This window comes from Staurois parvus, unplaced genomic scaffold (genome assembly GCF_062004578.1).
Source record: "Staurois parvus isolate SC_StPar_1 unplaced genomic scaffold, SC_StPar_1.0 ptg002113l, whole genome shotgun sequence".
Taxonomy (NCBI): domain Eukaryota; kingdom Metazoa; phylum Chordata; class Amphibia; order Anura; family Ranidae; genus Staurois; species Staurois parvus.
In genome coordinates, this window is record NW_028319909.1 from 3,328,766 (window position 1) to 3,348,040 (window position 19,275).

At 43.3% G+C, this 19,275-nt stretch overlaps 1 protein-coding gene and 1 pseudogene across 1 annotated transcript in view; both read right to left on the reverse strand.

Annotated features, from left to right (window-relative positions):
* Positions 1–6,452: 6,452 nt before the first annotated feature.
* Positions 6,453–19,275, reverse strand: part of ETFB (electron transfer flavoprotein subunit beta) — a 106,942-nt gene continuing 94,119 nt past the window's right edge. The window contains exon 7 of the mRNA XM_089665049.1: positions 6,453–6,692. The gene's annotated coding sequence lies outside the window, so the exon portion shown is untranslated. The remainder of the gene's footprint in view (positions 6,693–19,275) is intronic.
* On the reverse strand, positions 12,011–12,185 carry LOC149432728 (U2 spliceosomal RNA; annotated as a pseudogene).

Consider the following 19,275-nt stretch of genomic DNA (forward strand, 5'->3'; position numbering starts at 1 on the left):
TCTTTCTGCTGGAGGATGCAGAACCCCTGACCCGTCTGGACAGTGCCGATTGGCCCTGTGCTGATCACATGTACTCTCCCAAGGAAAAAAAAAAACCTCTCTAGCAATACACACTAAACTGAGCATGTGCAGAAGGGCTAAGGGTTCAGTCTGTCTTATCAGGAGATGAGATGTGGACATTTGAACAAGAGGAGGAGCAGAGAAGACAGGATCAAATGGCCTTTTTACACAATGCAGAGGATTAACCCCTTAGGTTCCACAGTGAGTATAACAAGCATGCTTTGCTGCATCTACAGACTGATTGTACTGTTGTGGGTTTAATAACACTTTAAGCTTGGTTAGGTTTTGACTGGAATTACATATTAAGCCCCAGTATGGGAGAGTGAGGGGCAGAGGTACATGGGCTACATCATGTGACCGTGATATATGCTAAAAGAATAAATATATTTGAGTTTGTGATTTATGGCCAGTTAACATCAGCATTGTATTTAATGCTCATAGGCAATAAGTTCTAATAGATGTATACTTTAACCTCCCTAGCGGTATGATTATGCCAGTATTTCTGTGCTCAAAGCGGTACTTTTTTTTGCATGGAAATATGTCGTTTTTACAGACTGATCTTCCTGTTTTAAATGGAACCATATATGGTTCTTAGGGTCCCAGACTACTCTGTCCATTAGCAGTAAGCACCCCAAGAATCCCAGGGAAGCATCCAGTTGTCAGCAGATTCAAGTAACGTACACAAGGGAAGTTGGAGAGCAACCATAGACAACAATGATATCCCGGTTCTCATTAGGGTGCTAAAGCGGGGATCCAGAATCTGCATGCAGAACGGTAGTAACAAAGTCCTCAGGACAATATGGAACGGGCAGCACAGTAACCAGGACATGACGATGCCGAGTAGAAACACCATAGCAGGCATATCTACTATGAACTATTATAGATGGCAGGTACAGGACCATCGCTCTCTTCATTCCAGATGGAGGAGGAAAAAAAAAAAAGGATGAAGAAAATGTAGATGCTCAAAGGGCTACAATTTATGGGCCCCTTGTTGAGTTTGTCGCTTAACCCCCCTGGCGGTATTCCCGAGTGTAGCTCGGGGTAAAGTTTCAGCACCAGAAGCGCTAACACCGATCTACACTCGGGAATACCCTGCAGCGTTGCTCCGGGATCTCTTTGTCACGATCTGGGTCAGGTTCAGAGACCAGTTGCTACAGCAGTTGTAAGGCTTACCTGAAACCAGCAGGATTGGTACACCGGCGGCCCACCCTGGGAATGACGCAGGATCACCTGAGGTGCGGGGTCTAAGCATCCACCGGTCTTCCCCAGAGCTCCTAATGGTGGAGATGGATTTGGCTGCGTGTGAATGCCAGGTCGCAGATCTCAGGATCACCCCACCAGGGAATGAGTAGGCTGGAAACCAAAAGCGGATCAAACAGTTCAGGGATCAAACAGAAGCGGAGTCAGTCACAAGCCAAGGGTCGGTCACCAATGGTAGTAGATAGGATGAGGCACAATCGTAGTCAGTAGCAAGCCAAGGGTCGGTCACCAATGGTAGTAGATAGGATGAGGCAGAATCGTAGTCAGTAGCAAGCCAAGGGTCGGTCACCAATGGTAGTAGATAGGATGAGGCAGAATCGTAGTCAGTAGCAAGCCAAGGGTCGGTCACCAATGGCAGAAGATAGGATGAGGCAGAAGATAGGATGAGGCAGAAGATAGGATGAGGCAGAAGATAGGATGAGGCAGAATCGTAGTCAGTAGCAAGCCAAGGGTCGGTCACCAATGGCAGAAGATAGGATGAGGCAGAAGATAGGATGAGGCAGAATCGTAGTCAGTAGCAAGCCAAAGGTTGGTAACGTAGATGAAGACAGCAGCCGGAACAGTAGGCGGGATATTGGCTGGTAAGGCACAATAATCTGGCAACCAGGAAGTGCAGAGACATGGCTTTTATAAGGAAGTTTATGGGAGGAGCAAGGAGTTCAAGGTTCAAGAGAAATCAAGGTACAAGGCAGGATTATCCAAGAATTGTCAAGGGAGCTGTCCAGCATTCCATATAGCTCAGTGAGAAGAGACATTGCCTCTCACTGCAGAAGGACCAGGTTCAATCCAAGGCTCTGACACTCTTCTTCACTTGCCTTGTCCTTTGCTCCCGCGATGTTCCCCCTGCAGTGTCCCCAGCAATGTCCTCCAGGTTCCGTTCCCTGCAACGTTGGGATGCACGGGGGACGGAACTGGTGGGAAATTTGAAAGTTGTAAAAGTGACATTCCCTAAAATCACATAGTATAACATTCCTGTATCAAACCATTTCACATACATTTTGTCCCGAGTGCTTTGTCCGGCGCCCTGCCTGCATTTTGACTGTTCTTTCTGCCTGGAAACTGAGAAACGTCCATAGCGTCCAAAAAGCGTCCCTTTAGGTCAAAAGCGGTTTGACCGGCTAGAGAACAGCGATAGTAAATCAGAACCACTTGCAGAATTGAGTGATAATGATTTGTGGGGGAAATTCCTCATCAGACACTGAAAACGATTCTGCAACTGAGCTCAGCGATGTGCGAACTTGCCTCTGTATTTCAAATTTCAGTGTTTTTGGTTTGATTATATTATTGAATTAAATTTATTATATTATTATTTTTTATGATTATTTATTAAATTATAATTTATGATTTCGTGTTTCAAATTTTATCCTCCCCGGGATGTTTACTAGACTCTTGTTCGGACAGATTTCAGGGAGTTATTCCTAAAAATTACAGCCTACAATAAAAAAAAATTCCAAATTGCACCTCAGTTTTGGTAAAACACACCAGAGCTGCACGAATCTCCTTTGGCAGCTAACAAACACCTTCTATAATGATTTTCCTAGAGTTCTGCTTTAACTTTTCTGCTTAGGTGTTCTGCTCGCATATTAGTAAACGGTAATACGGATTTCTTATAAAGGAATTAGTGCGCCTTTGATGTTTTCCTCAATTAACTCTATTCAATTAAAAATGAAAAATAAAAAAAGCTTTACAGTAGATAAAGGTCACCTTCCAACCGTCGGCGCCATTAAGGTGATCACAAACCTTGCGCTCGGAACGTTTGATCCAGCTTATGATTGATATTGCAATCAAACCTATGAAGAAAATCCAGGCTGGTGTGTGTGGGGGATGGAGGGGGGTTTGCCAGTCTTTTATCAGGCTGAATTAATATCGAAGTGGATGGGTGGGTTGGAAAATGCTTTTGATGGCGTAATAAAGTGCATGGTCGAGGGATTGGTAATTAAAAAAAAGGTTTCTAATGACATGAAGTGTTTTTTACGCTTTTGAGAATTCTTGGATATGAATCCAAGTTTTGATCGAACGTTTTTAGAATGGAGACAGGTGCCGCCAACGTAGAATCTACCGGGCTAGAGGAGCTCTTAGTCTAGGTTCACACCTATGCAGGTTGAGGCGTTTCTGTATTGCGTGTTTGATGGTTTTTTTTTCCTTCATTTTTATGAAGAATTTATATATATAAAAACATAACTGGTAATGGTGATCATCAGCGACTTGTAGTGGGACTGTGATAGTGTGGCGGGCAATCTGGCGCTTACAGACTTATGCAGGCCATAGATGGGTCGTTTATTGGCCAAATTTTCGTCCGAAAGAATAATCGGCCGATATTCGCACAGTTAGCGGGGCAATGTTGTCGGCCGTTTTTCGTGGTTCCTTCTCATTTCTTTTATCGGTCATGCTGGAAAATCTACAAAAAACGGACGATTTTCGTAAGCATTGGTGGCAACAGAACGACAGATTTTTCGTTTTTCGGCCAACAACCCGTCTATGGCCTGCATTTGGCCGGGAGGTACACAGACGTTGCTAATGACACTAATACAGTCATAACACTACTGACACTGGCTGGGAAGGGGTTAACATCTAGGGGCAATCAAAGTGTTAACTATGTGCAATAATGTGTGCTGTTCTTTTCTCCCTGCTTTGCAGGGCACTCTTCTTCCCACTGACACCATCGATGGGGCACTATTCCTCCCGCTGACACCATCGATGGGGCACTATTCCTTCCACAGACACCATCGATGGGGCACTATTCCTCCCACAGACACCAATGATGGGGCACTGTTCCTCCCACTGACACCAATGATGGGACACTGTTCCTCCCACTGACACCAATGATGGGACACTGTTCCTCCCACTGACACCAATGATGGGACACTGTTCCTCCCACTGACACCAATGATGGGACACTATTCCTCCCACTAATACCAATGATGGAGCACTGTTCCTCCCACTGACACCAATGATGGGGCACTGTTCCTCCCACTGACGGGGCACTATTCATTCCACTAATACCAATGATGGGACACTATTCCTCCCACTGACACCAATGATGGGACACTATTCCTCCCACTGACACCAATGATGGGTCACTATTCCTCCCACTGACACCAATGATGGGACACTATTCCTCCCACTGACACCAATGATGGGGCACTATTCCTTTCACTGACACCAATGATGGGGCACTATTCATCCCACTGATGGGGCACTATTCATCCCACTGACACCAATGATGGGGCACTATTCCTCCCACTGACACCAATGATGGGACACTATTCCTCCCACTGACACCAATGATGGGGCACTATTCCTCCCACTGACACCAATGATGGGGCACTATTCCTCCCACTGATACCAATGATGGGGCACTATTCCTCCCACTGATACCAATGATGGGGCACTATTCCTCCCACTGATACCAATGATGGGGCACTATTCCTCCCACTGATACCAATGATGGGGCACTATTCCTCCCACTGACACCAATGATGGGGCACTATTCCTCCCACTGACACCAATGATGGGGCACTATTCCTCCCACTGACACCAATGATGGGGCACTATTCCTCCCACTGATACCAATGATGGGGCATTATTCCTCCCACTGATACCAGTGATGGGGAATTAATTCTCCCACTGTCGGCCGAGTCTATGGCATTTTCTGCTCCCACTGGCCACAGTCTGGGCCCCCTAAAGTGTGAAGGGCAGTAAACTGTTTTGAAAGGCTAGAGACCTCTGGGATAGATGATAGAATAAAATGTATACTTTTATCTACAAGAGGGGATCTCCAAACTTTCTAAACAAAGGGCCAGTTTTCTGTCATTCAGATTTTTGGGGGGCTGGATTGTGGCCAGTGGGAGTAGAAAATGCTGCAGTATAAGTGGGAGTATAAAAAAAAAATAATATGGCCCCTGTGGTCAAAAGGGATAGTAGCGGAATAGTGCCCCATTATTGCTATCAGTGGGCGGCACAGTGGCTTAGTGGTTAGCACTTCTGCCTTGCAGTAAATGGGTCATGGGTTCGATTCCCGACCATGGCGCCTCCTACATGGAGTTTGCATGTTCTCCCTGTGCTTGCGTGGGTTTCCTCCAGTTTCTTCCCACGCTCCAAAGACATACTGGTAGGTTAATTGGCTCCTGTCTAAATTGTACTAGTTCATCCCTGGCCATGGGGGATCTCCTGCATGGTAGGGGTTGGGGAAAGACCTGGCAACCTACCCTGTAAAAAATAATTGCTAAGAGAATTCATGGAAAAAAGTTGCCAAGGGTTGGATATGACTGAATGGATATATAGATAGATCGATTGATATGAGATGGATTGATATGAGATCGATTGATATGAGATGGATTGATATGAGATAGATAATCAGTGGGAAGAATAATGCCTGTTGATGTCAGTGAGGGGAATAGTGTTTCTATCATTCTATTAATGGGAAGACTAGTTCCCCATCGTTGGTGTCAGCAGGAAGAATTATACCCCACTGTTGGTGTCAGAAGAAGGAAGAGTGCCCCAAGGGCCCGCTGCGGGCAAGCAAAGGGCTGCAGGTTGGAGATCACAGATTTACAGTAACATTAATTTAAGTGGAAGATCAAAGTAGTAAAAAAAGGGCTGTTGCAATTTTTTTTCTGCAATCAAAGAAAAGCAAACTAGTAAGAGACAATATACTAAAAGAAAGCCGTGTTTGTCCTAAAACAAAAGAAAAAAGGTTTTATCATTTTCAAAGGAAAACACAGCGATCTAAAAGGAGGTTTTATAGATCAGGTCTTCTTTAATGCAACAAAAACCACATTTTCAGGACGAAGTCATCAAACGAAGGAAACAGATTTTTTTTTTTTGTATAATTACAGATTATAAAGAAAAAAAAAAAAAGAGATAGAAAATGAAACCTAACATTAGATCCAATATTAACCTGTCTGCTAATCCTCTATTACGCAGAGTACGCAGCTCCTGAATACCCAGCAGGCACTTCACTTAATAGTCGCAGTGTGCTGGGGAGTCAGCGCAGTTCCTGGGAGTAGTGGGATGTCACACATGGCTGGGCTCTCATTGTAACTCTTCTTTTCTAATACACCGCGTGCTCCATCTCTCCCCCACCGTGACCCATTATTAAATAATCACAAGGAGACTCCAGTCTCCACGTACAAAGGGAAAAAAACATTTATTTATAGACTTAAATTACAGTGAGAAAAAAAAAAATTGGTTTGATTTCAGTTTTTTTTCCTCCGCCAGTTTCCATTGTAAAGCAGGATTGGATGGTGAGGTGTGTACATTCGTACAATCGCGGCTGGCAGTGGGCTAGGAAGGCACCGGTAGGTGAATCGGACGGGAGGGTGGTGACGGGACTCGCTCTTCTGCAACAAATGCCCAAACTTTCCAAAAACCTGAAAGAAACAGAAAATAAAAATTAGGTCCACATTTTGGGCTTGTTTAGAGACTCCCCTAATGGGTCATTATGGTCTCACCCCCAACACTCTTCTCCCAACTCACAGCTGCCGCAAAATCATGTGACAGCGTTCAGGCTCAATGAGTGGCTGATAGGCCCCCCAATCGCTGCACCATGAGAGGTGGTCATCTACTGACCTAGAGGTGGTCTCCCACTCCCCCAGAGGTGGTCATCTACCGACCTAGACGTGGTCTCCCACTCCCCCAGAGGTGGTCATCTACCGACCTAGACGTGGTCTCCCACTCCCCCAGAGGTGGTCATCTACCGACCTAGACGTGGTCTCCCACTCCCCCAGAGGTGGTCATCTACCGACCTAGACGTGGTCTCCCACTCCCCCAGAGGTGGTCATCTACCGACCTAGACGTGGTCTCCCACTCCCCCAGAGGTGGTCATCTACCGACCTAGACGTGGTCTCCCACTCCCCCAGAGGTGGTCATCTACCGACCTAGACGTGGTCTCCCACTCCCCCAGAGGTGGTCATCTACCGACCCAGAGGGGAGTTCCAGTTCATTTTCCGTATAGAAAAAAACTAGAACATGCTGCATTTTTTCTGCACAGAGCCATACTGGAACTTGGCAAACTGCATCAAAACTGTGTGTGGTGTGAACTGCAAGCAAAAACATATCCGTGGTGCATTTTTGTAGTGTGAACCGGGCCATAAAGGCTTCACAGTTAGTTTTTCATACTGCACACATGCGAAGCGCGCTGCATTTTGTGAATGATCCCGCAGTCTTCTAGGACCTGTGAAGTGTCGCTAGAGGCTGCAGGGGGAAGGAGAACGGGGAAGGAGAACGGGCCAGGTACCCGCTACACCCTCCCCACTAAAAAGTGCCACAGGGGATGGGGGGGGGTGTATGGGATACAAACAGAACTTCTGCTTTAACCTGGCAGATTTTTGATCCCTCTATGGGTGGCTTTAGGCTTTTCTTCTGCTCTAACCTATAAAACCTAATCTCGAACCCCTTTAAACTCACACGTTAAAAGGCCACTCTGTGCCACAATCCACAAAACAAAAAAGAAATTAAAAAAAGAAAAAAAAAAGAAAAGGCCATTAAAAGTAAATTTCTTTTAAATTAACATAAACGTCTTTTAGGGTTCATGTACACTGCAGCTGATAATCTCACGTTTAGGAGATGTTCTGCGTTTTTTTCAGCAGCCCCTGAACTCTCCCTAATGTTTTCCTATGTGTCCGTGTACACATCGTCCTTTACAAGCAGTTGAGTTTACAGTCGTTTTTTTTAACGCAGAAAACTTACGTTCAGCAGTCAATTGCATCAGCGTTTCAAATGCAAAACGTGGCAAATCGCGTTTATATCTCTTAGATTGTAAGCTCCAAGGAGCAGGGCCCTCCTAACCCTTTTGTATTGCTGTATTGTTTCCCGTTATACTGTAAAGCGCTGAGCAAACTGTTGGCACCATAAATCCTGTATAATAATAAGCGTTTGCAAATTTTTTTGTTTAACTCTTCCAGTTCCCGATGCTGTCCAGAGCCTTTTTTCATCATGAAAAATGCATGTTTTGGGTTATTTTATATTTTATTATTGGGTTATGCATCATGCATCAAATGCATGCGTGTTTTCAAGGTACTTAAATGGACAAAACACTGAACACAGGATGTTCCTACCAAGCTTGTCACACATAGTAATGACCAATTCACACCTCAGACCTCTCCCACCCTTGGAAACAAAAGATATGTTAATGACCATTCACACCTCAGACCTCTCCCACCCTTGGAAACAAAAGATATGTTGTTAATGACCATTCCCACCTCCAATTCCTCATGAAGACCCCCTACCAGGTGACCTTAATGACTCCCTCCACCAGACACCTTTCCCACCCTTGGAAACAAAAGAAATCGTAACCCCTTCACCCCTAAGGGTAAAACAAATCTAAATGCCTAAGCACAATTCTACAACGTTGATATGTGATAGTAAAACCGCCCATATTATCACAACTACTTTGTACATCCAGGTGGATTATACCTTGATTTTTTTCAGGACAAATTGGGCTTTTGTTGGGTGGTAAATGGTAACGGATAGCTCCTGATTTTTTTTTTTTTTATTATTATCAAAGGACAACTGTCCCAAAATAGTAAAAAAAAATTTTTTTTTTTTTAATTTAGCTGTGTTTCTTGTTACTACCATAATCTACCACCAAGAACAACCCAAAATACATTTTCCAGCTCTTGACGATCGCAGCGATACCATATATGTGTATGTTATTTGTTGTTTGTACCCGTAGTACAGCCCAGAAACAATAGTGCATATTGTTTGTTTTTGTTTTTTTTTTTACCTAAAACACGCCATTTTTTTTAAACCCTGACCTTTGACCCTGACCCAAACACTAACCCTTGCACTGAACTAGATCAAACCTTGATCTAGGTATTTTTCTTTTATTTTTTAATAGTTTTTGGTTTTTTTTTACAAACTTTTTTTTTTTTCTCTCTATGTCAGGAGTGAGAGATACAATGTATCTCTTCTCCATTCATAGAGAGAGAAAAAAAGCAAGGGGGCCAGGCTGTACAGTGACTGATCACTGTGACAGCCAAGCAGAGGCTATCACAGCGATTGTGTGACCTGGAATCCTGGGTCCCGATCGTTAAAACGGGACCCGGGGCTCTCAGTGACACCGCGGTCTCAGCACAAAGACAGGTATGCAGATATGCAGCCCCACGGAAAAGAGCCCAGTTCTTTGAGGTCACATATTTGTGTGACGTCAGTGTCAAGGGGTTAATGAGCAACTCACACCTAAGCTAATCTCAACACATACTGCTGTCTCTGCTTCTACTCTCTGTATTTCTCTGCAACAGTCTGAAATTGTTAATTTACCACTTTTCAGTGCATTCTGGGCATTTGGGAGGTTCTCCTGTGCTTATCTTTTAACCACTTCCAGACCGGACACTTTCACCCCTTTCCTGTCCAGGGCAATTTTCAGCTTTCAGCGCTATCACACTTTGAATGACAATTGCGCGGTCATGCAACACTGTACCCAAATGAATTTTTTACCATTTTTTTGAGACAGATAAAGCTTTATTTTGGTGGTATTTATTCACCGCTGGGATTTTTATTTTTTTTGCTATATAAATGAAAAAGTCCAAACATTTTGAAAAAGTGTTTTTTTAATAAAATTTTGCAAATAAATAATATTTCATCATAAATCTTTGTCAAAATTTATTTCATTATCTTTTTAGTAAAAAAAAAAAAATCCAAATTAGTTTATAACCAAAAATTATAATTTTTAAACTTTTTTTTTTACATTTTTATTTTATTATATTATTATTTTTTATTTTATTTTTTTTACATACTGTCACCCTAGCAGTAGTGTCACTAGTGATGTCTTGCTTACTACTCTGCATGCGATCACTGATTGGCCAATCAGTGATCACATGATCGGGACCTCGTACAGAGGTCCCGTCCGACGATCGGTGTTTCACTGTGTCCGGAGGACACAGCGGGCACCGGATCGCGGTGCTGCGTGCTCCCAGGGAGCGCGCAAAAGCAGGGTGCGGGGAGGCCGTTTATAAACGGCCACCCAACCCTGCACTGCCACCTTCCGGCCATTTATATGCAACGGCTGGTCGGGAAGTGGTTAAAAAATGCTTCTAAACGCAATTATGCAAACGCGGCTAAACAGACCTTTTTTTGACCTACGTTTTCCAGCAGTCAGTTTCCATCGTTCAGACGTTTCCCGTGTACATAGTGAATCCCTCCCAGGCCTGTTAATAGCCCAGAGCAGACTGACAGAATACATATCAAATGGTCAGACAGCTAAACTCCTCACTGGCGTCTCAGACAGGTACACTTTTCAGATGGCGCACGCTCTGCTCGGAACCCGGAGCATTTGTCAAACTGAAGCTTTTCTTTGTCAGATTCCCCCCCCCCCCTCAATTTAAAAATAAAACACGGGCCATGTTAATACTGTGCTAATACTAAGCCCGTCAAGCTGTCATCGCCGGAGCGGATACTCCTGTGTTACATAAAATCACATCTCCCTTCTGTAGGTAGAAGATAAAACAAGCTGCTGATGGCGTCTGTCACTTGTCTGGGGCTCCGCGGGGCATCCGTCATCTCATGTGTAATTACATTAATTCACATCATTTTCTTACCCGTGTTTGTATGGCAATATAAATATTAAACATGATTAGAGGAACCCGCGTGATTGACAGGTGATGTTCGGCGGTCTATCTCCACCAATTCACCGGGGATTCAAAAAAACAGTCTGATCCCGTGTAATCTTTCTGAGCCAATACTACGCCTGCATAGCAAGAGATGATTCCATCTCCAAAAACGTTACCGCGGACGAGCGCGCCTATCGTGACTTATGAGAAATAGATCGGCAGATTTACCAAGAGGAGTAACTTTTTCCTAAAGCGGTGTTGACCTTCTATGTTTTTTGTTTTTTTTTAAATATCCAATAGTTTTTATTTTTGTTTGTTGAATGATTTAAACCCCCGAATGTATCGAATCATGAATAGATTTTTTTTTTTTTTTTTTTTTTTTTTTAAGTCCGCAAACGTGCAGATAACGAAAAACCCGTAAGTGTTCACAAAAAATGTGCAAGTGCAAAACACCACACGAAAAAGTGCACTTAGGGGTGTGCTTTGTCCTTCCCCCGTAGGGGGACTACCCTGATCCCCCGGGGCACGAAGCTCCTGACAGGGACAAGGTTCCCATTTGGTCCTCCTGGCCAAAAGGCCTGGTGGACCACCGTTCCTTGTGTCCAGCTGAAGCCAGCCACCCAGTACTTGGTCAGGGGGCTCTCTCGAAGAGAAACCCCCTAGGGACAGGGGAGGAAGGAACCAAAAGGCCACACATCCTCCCCCTAGACTTCAGGGTAGGCCCAAGGACCCACACCCTCCATCCTGTGAGGAAAACACACACATAAGTAAAGAAAAAGTGACAAAACGTGGGAGGTGCAATAAATTAAATAAAAAAGTGGTCGTGCCAAATTGTGCACAGACCAGGCCCTGAGGCCTGTAGCAAAAATTGCCCTGGTCCTAGCCAAAAGGCCTGGTCCTAAGGGCGCTGTGCAGGAAAAGTGGTAAACACAGTGACCATGTGCCATTTTCACACAGTGGGGTCCCACACTCAGGTGCTACTAGTGGCACCCCTGAGGCGACTACTCAGGGGGCACTGGTTTGCGGACTTTCTGCCTTCCCGACCCCTGGCCATACAAGGTAGATCCGTCCAAATCAGGAGGTACTGGGTCCCTCTGACGTTCCAAAGGGGAATTACTCCCAGGCCCCAGCTTCTACTCATGGGTTCCCGGTCTCTGTTCCCCCTGTAATAGCCATCAGGACCCCCATCATACCAGTAGGGGTACTATACAAACAGTCATTCCCACAAGGTTAGGATGACCGTGGAGCACCACTACTGGACACTGATAAGAACAGATACTACACTTGATCTTAGCCAAAAGGCCGAGAAACGAGCGCGTGTCGTGACTTATGAGAAATAGATCGGCAGATTTACCAAGAGGAGTAAAACGTTTTCCTAAAGCTGTGTTGACCTTGTATGTTTTTTTTTTTTTTTTAATATCCAATAGTTTTTATTTTTGTTTGTTGAATGATTTAAACCCCCGAATGTATCGAGTCATGAATAGATTAGGCCAGCAATGGGCAAACTACGGCCCGGCGGACCTTTTAATCCGGCCCGCGGAGCGTGATACATTGGCTGTCAGGATGTGTGTAGGCGGGGCAGCGTGACGAACGTGAGGGGAGGGGAGCTAGGCTCCTCTCACAGTCCGCCCTGAAGACCGGAACGGCGCGGGAACACGGCGAGAGGAACGCGCGGAGCAAAGGTAAGTGAATTGACACAGGGGGGACTTGGCTTACTACTTGGGGGGGAATAGTACTGTGGGGGATGAAATACTATATGGGGGATGAATTACTATATGGGGGATGAATTACTATATGGGGGATGAATTACTAGGGGGGATGAATTACTATAGGGGGGATGAATTACTATGCTTACTATGGGGGGAATATTACTATACTTACTATGGATGACACATACACATCATTCATCTACTCTTGGTCCGGCCCCCGGGTCCAATATATGAACCCATTGTGGCCCTCAAGTCAAAAAGTTTGCCCACCCCTGGATTAGGCACTTACTCAATACAACATATATCCAACAATAACAAAGTGCTCCCCAACACCACATGAGTGATATGTTGGTATAGGAAGTTCTCGGCTCATGGGCAGCACAGTGGCTAAATGGTTAGCACTTCCTCCTGGCAGTACTAGGGTCATTGGTTCAAATCCCAATCACGGCACCACCTGCCTGAAGTTGCATGATATTGGGCCGTGGATCACGTTTGCATTATATTGGACTTTTAATGTGAATTTATTGAGTTTTTGATTGTGATATATTTTTCACTTTTATTTATGCGGATGTTTATATTGTGGCTATGTGTATATTGATATTTGTTTTGTCTTGGCACTTATCACTTTATTAGGTTGTATATCCCCCTGGTTGGGGATTCACCTATGTTTACACCCAATTATATGTACTCTTTGATCCCTCATTTAGGGAAATGGGGGTTTGAGGGGTTTTGTTCATCTCCTAGATTGTAAGCTCGAAAGAGCAGGGCCCTCAATCCCCTCATGTTTTGCATTGTATTGGTATTGTTCTGTCACATGTTCTGTCCCCCTTTGTAATGTACAGCGCTGAGCGAACTATTGGCGCTTTATAAATACTGTATAATAATTTGTGTTTTCACTACATAGAGGTCCATCCAGGATTATCCCTGGCCTCTCACGTTTCACCTTGTATATTTCACTATTGGATGCTGGTTGGATCAGATCACTTTCGTTTTGCCATTTATTATTTATGTGCTTGTTGTTCACATTCATTTTTTTATGCATACATATTATTATTATTATACAGGACTTATATAGCACCAACAGTTTGCTCAGCGCTTTACATTATGGAGGGAGACAATACAGTAACAATACAATACAAGAGGGATTAGAGGGCCTGATCCTTGGTGCTTACAATCTAGGAGGGAGGGGATAGTGGTACAAGAGGTAATTAGCTGTGGGGGATGGAGTGGTAGGAGGAGTAGTGAATTCCAGTATTAGCTGGGGTCGGGGTAGTCTTCCCTGAAGAGATGGGTTTTCAGAGTGCGCCTAAAGGTGAGCAGAGTAGGTGATAGCCTGGGGTAGGGAGTTCCAGAGGATGGGTGAAGCCCTTGAGAAATCCTGGAAATGAGCATGGGAGCTAAAGAGTAGGAGGTCTTGCGAGGAGCGGAGAGTACGGTTTGGGTCATATTTAGAGACAAGGCCGGTGCTGTAATTAGGGGCGGAGTTATGAACGGCTTTATACGTCAGTGTTATCATTATGTGTTAGTTTGATTAGCGCTACACCATATTATTTTTCTATTTGTACATACACCTATTAGGTTTAGGTTGGGTGTGAGCAGCTTTACTTTAGGGTTTCATCCATTGGAGCGCAGGAGGGTTTATTATTTCTACCTGCCTGGAGTTTGCATGTTCTCCCTGTGCCTGCATGGGTTTCCTCCGGGTTCTCCGGTTTCCTCCCACACTCCAAAGACATGCTGGTAGGTTAATTGTCCCTAGTATGTGTATGTATGAATGTGAGTTAGGGACCTTAGATTGTACCCCCCTTGAGGGTTAGGGACCTTAGATTGTACGCCCCTTGAGGGTTAGGGACTGATGTGAATGTACAATATATATGTAAAGTGCGGAGTAAATTGGCGGCGCTATATAAGTACCTGAAATAAATAAATCTCCAAGTGCCCTTAAGATGGATAATGCTCCAGATAGCATGCCTCTTACTAAATACTTTGGAAACCAAAGCCTAGAGTTGGGAGTCCATTCATTATTCGCTTGCCCAGGGTCATGTGACCATCTATTTGGGGGTCTATGTCCTCTGCTCCATGGAGAGCCATCCATATTAACCAATTCAATACTTTTACACCTTCCTGCCCAGGCCATTTTTCAGGTTTCAGCGCTCTCACACTTTGAATGGCAATTGCGCGGTCATACAACATTGTACCCAAACTAAAATTTTATAATTTTCTTCACACAACTAGAGCTTTCTTTTGGTGGTATTTAATCACCGCTGGGGTTTTTATTTTTTGCTAAATTAACAAAAAAAAAACGAAAATTTTGAAAAAAAAACCCCACGTTTTTCTTTGTTTCTGTTATAAAAGTTTGCAAATAAATTGTTCTTCATAAATTGAGATGTATTCTGCTACATGTCTTTGGTGAAAATAACCCAAATTAGGATGTAATATTTAGTCTGTAGGAAAGTTATAGAGTTCACAAACTATGGGATATATCTGAATATTGATCAATCCTGAAGTACTGACAGCCAGTCTAAGCCTTAAAGGGAATTTCCGCTTTAAGCCTTTGTCCCCCACTCTCTATTAAGGACTGGCACCTTGGGGGAGCGGGTACCCAAATTTGACAGGTACCCGCTCCCACTTCCACTGCGATTGCCACTGTAATCAGAAGCAGATGTTGTCTCCCCCCCCCCCAATAGTCTTCTGGGACATGTGACAGTCAAAGCGCAGCGCTTCTCGTGCATGCGCAGTGGGAAGCCGCAAGCTGTCACAGCCGGGTGCTTACACTGAAGATGCCGGCGCCGGGGAGAGAAGACAGCTGGTGAAACCAGCCATGGTGAGGACACCGCTGGACCGAGGGACAGGTGTCTGTATTTTAAAAGTCAGCAGCTACGGCTTTTGTAGCTGCTGACTTTTATTTTTTTTTTTCAGGTGGAACTCCGCTTTAAATCATGACATGTTAGGTATCCATTAACTTGGAATAACACAATCTTTTATAATTTACAAAAAAAGGGTATTATTTTGTTTTTGTGTATGTATGTATGTATATATATATATAAATTTTTTTTTTAATGCACACAAACAGTATAATACCCAATTTTTGTAAAATATAAAAGATTGTGTTCTTCCAAGTTAATAGATACCTAACATGTCATGTTCCATAGTATTTGCCGAGCAGTTTAAATACATATATAATTTTTTTTTTTTTTTTAAACTGCTCAGCAAACACTGTGCAACATAACAATTTGCAAAACCCACCATAATAATCTCTATAGGTTTGTGGGTTATAAGTAATTTTCTAGCAAAAAAAAGAAGGATTTTTTACATGTAAACAAAATCTGTCAGAAAAGGTCTGGTCTTAAAATGGATAAGCTTCCCCCCCCCAAAAAAAAAAATCTACTTCTAGAGCAACTGCTCCAGGTTTTCATGATTCAGTAGTCCCTATCTTTTTTTTTTTAAATCTTCTGCCCTCACTTTTTTTCTTTAAAATTTTAACCACCTCCCGTGTGGCCATTGTATATAAACGGCTGGACGGTGGCAGTGCAGGGTCAGGTGGCAGTTTACAAACTGCCTCCTCACACCCTGCTTGTGTGTGCTCCCTGGGAGCGCACAGCACCGCGATCCGGTGCCCGCTGTGTCCTCCGGCCACAGTGGAACACCGATCGTCGGATGGGACCTCTGTGCGAGGTCCTGATCATGTGATCACTGATTGGCCAATCAGTGATCACATGCAGAGTAGTAAGCAAGATGTCACTTGTGACATCATTGCTTACTACGTGTGAAATCTGTGAATGATCACAGAGATCACACGGTACAAGGCTATTCACAACTGCCTTGTACCATGTGACAAGCTGTGACCAATCACAGCTCACTCAGTAGTTCTCAATGGCTGCAAGAATGCAGCCAAAGGGAAGGAGAAATGATTGCTTTTACACCCATAAAGGCTGTAAAAGCAATCAGTGTAAAAAAAAAATAAAAAATCTTCATTACTCCCCCCACAAGTAGTACAGTGTCACCATTTATAATCGGCCCCCACATTCACTTGCCTGTGTGCGCTCCCTGGGATCCGGACACAGCGGAACACCGATCGCTGTATGGAACCTGTGTGAGGTCCCGATTCATGTGATCACTGATTGGACAATCAGTGATCACTTCCTGACATCATTGATTATTACTTGTGAATTCTTTGAATGATCACAGGGGTCACATGGTACAGGACTATTCACAACAGCCTTGTACTATGTGACAAGCTGTGACCAATCACAGCTCTCACAGTATTTCTCAATGGCTGCAGGAATGCAGACAGAGGGAAGGAGAAATGATTGCTTTTACAGCCTTTATGGATGTAAAAAAAAAAATAAATCTTCATTACTCCCCCACAAGTAGTACAGTGTCACCATGGTGACACTGTACTGCTAGGGTGACAGTATGTAAAAAAAAAAAAAAAAGTAAAAACATTTTTTAAAAATTATAATTTTGGTTATAAACTAATTTGGGTTTTTTTTTATTACTAAAAAGATAACTGAATAAATTTTGGCCAAGATTTATGATGAAATACTGTTTATTTGCAAAATTTTATAAGAAAAACACTTTTTTTTCAAAATTTTTGGACTTTTTCATTTACATAGCAAAAAAAATAAAAATCCCAGTGGTAAATAAATACCACCAAAATAAAGCTTTATCTGTCTCAAAAAAAATGCTAAAAAATTCATATGGGTACAGTGTTGCATGACTGCGCAATTGTCAAAGTGTGTCAGCGCTGAAAACTAAAAAATTGGCCTGAACAGGAAAGGGGGTGAAAATGTCCGGACTGGAAGTGGTTAAAAATCAACGCTGCCCTTCTTCCTCACCCCCCACCGGCAACTTCTTCCAGAAACACTGTCCTGTCCCCTTCATTATTCCTCCAGTCGCTCACACATTCCCAATGGGCTGCCTTTACTCTCTGTAAGCTCCTCCGCTCTTTTCTTGCTCAGGTGATGTTTATGTATGTTGTATAACAGAATGTTTTATAGATCGTTCTAAAACGACTCTGGTCTCGGTGGAAAAATCAGCCCATAAAAACTTTCTAGAAGGGAAAAAAAAAAAAAAAACTCTTTTTATAGTTTTCTATTTTTAGCTCTAAATTGAAATTTTTGTCCTCTCGCAGAAGGATCACGTTGACTAAAGCCGTCATAAAGTGATGTGAAAAACTAAAGTGTACTATAAACCCGATCACCAGAATCTCTTGTGACGTGTTAATGTCATTCGTTTTAAAAGGCATTTTCAATATTTTTCAATATGAAGCTTTCATTGATGCCGACAGCCAATGGAGTGTAACGAGTGAACTTGTCTCAGAATTCATCAACAGGCTTAGAGCTTTATGTAATTGTACACCTTTATGGGTTTTTTTTTTCTAACAATTAAAGTGCTTGTAAAGGCTGAAGGTTTTGTTACCTTCATGCATTCTATACTTGAAGGTAAAAAACTTTTTCTGTGCAGCACCAGCCCCCCTAATACTCACCCAAGCCCTCTCTCGATCCAGCGATGTGCACTGGAGTTTCGGCTATCCCGGGACACCCTCTGCTCATTGGCTGAGCCATTGGCTCGCACTGCTGTCAATCACAGCCTGTGAGCCAATGAGAAGAGAGGGGGTGGGGATGAGCCGCTGCTCACGTGCCCCCACAGCAAGCTGCTTGCTGTGGGGTCACCCGACAGGAGGGGGGGGACCCACGAAGAGGAGGATCCAGGCTGCTCTGTGCAAAACTACTACACAGAGCAGGTAAGTGTGACGTGCATCATTGTAAACATGTTATACTTGTTCTGTGTAATGGTTTTGCACAAAGCCACCCCAATTTTCTTCTGGGGTCCCCCGCTGGCACTCCTGGCTCCTCCTCTTCTGTAAGTGCCCCCATAGGAAGCCCCTTCCTATGGGGGCACTTGTGCAGGTTTGATCCCAAGCCATCCTGTCTGCATGCCTTGGTTCTGTCCCCCACTCCCTCATCACAGAATTCTAATGGCAGCAGTAGGAGACTATGGCTCCTGCTGCTATCAATTTGCCCTGTGAGAGAGAAGAGAGAGCTGCTGCTCTTGGGCAGAGAGCATTGGAGTGAGATCAGGCTTGGGGGAATTATCTGCAAAGAAGCATTTTTTTTACCTTAATACAGAGAATTCATTAATGTAAAAATCTTTAACCACTTCATGTCTGGACACTTTTACCCCCCTTCCTGTCCAGGCCAATTTTCAGCTTTCAGCGCTGTCACACTCTGAATGACAATTGCGCGGTCATGCAACACTGTACCCATATGAATTTTTTTGAGACAGATAAAACTTTATTTTGGTGGTATTTATTCACCACTGGGATTTTTATTTTTTTTTCTATGTAAATGAAAAAGTCCAAAAATATTGGGAAAAAAAAAAGTGTTCTTATAAAAAGTTTTGCAAATAAATAATATTTCATCATAAATCTTAGCCAAAATGTATTCTGTTATCATTTTAGTAAAAAAAAAAAATTAATTGGTTTATAACCAAACATTATTTTTAAACTTTTTATATATATATATATATATATATATATATATATATATATATATATATATATATATATATATAATTTATTTATTTATTTTTTTTACATACTGTCACCCTAGCAGTACCATGGTGAGACTGTACTACTTGTGGGGGGGGTGATGAAGATTTTTTTTTTTTACACTGATTGCTTTTACACCCATAAA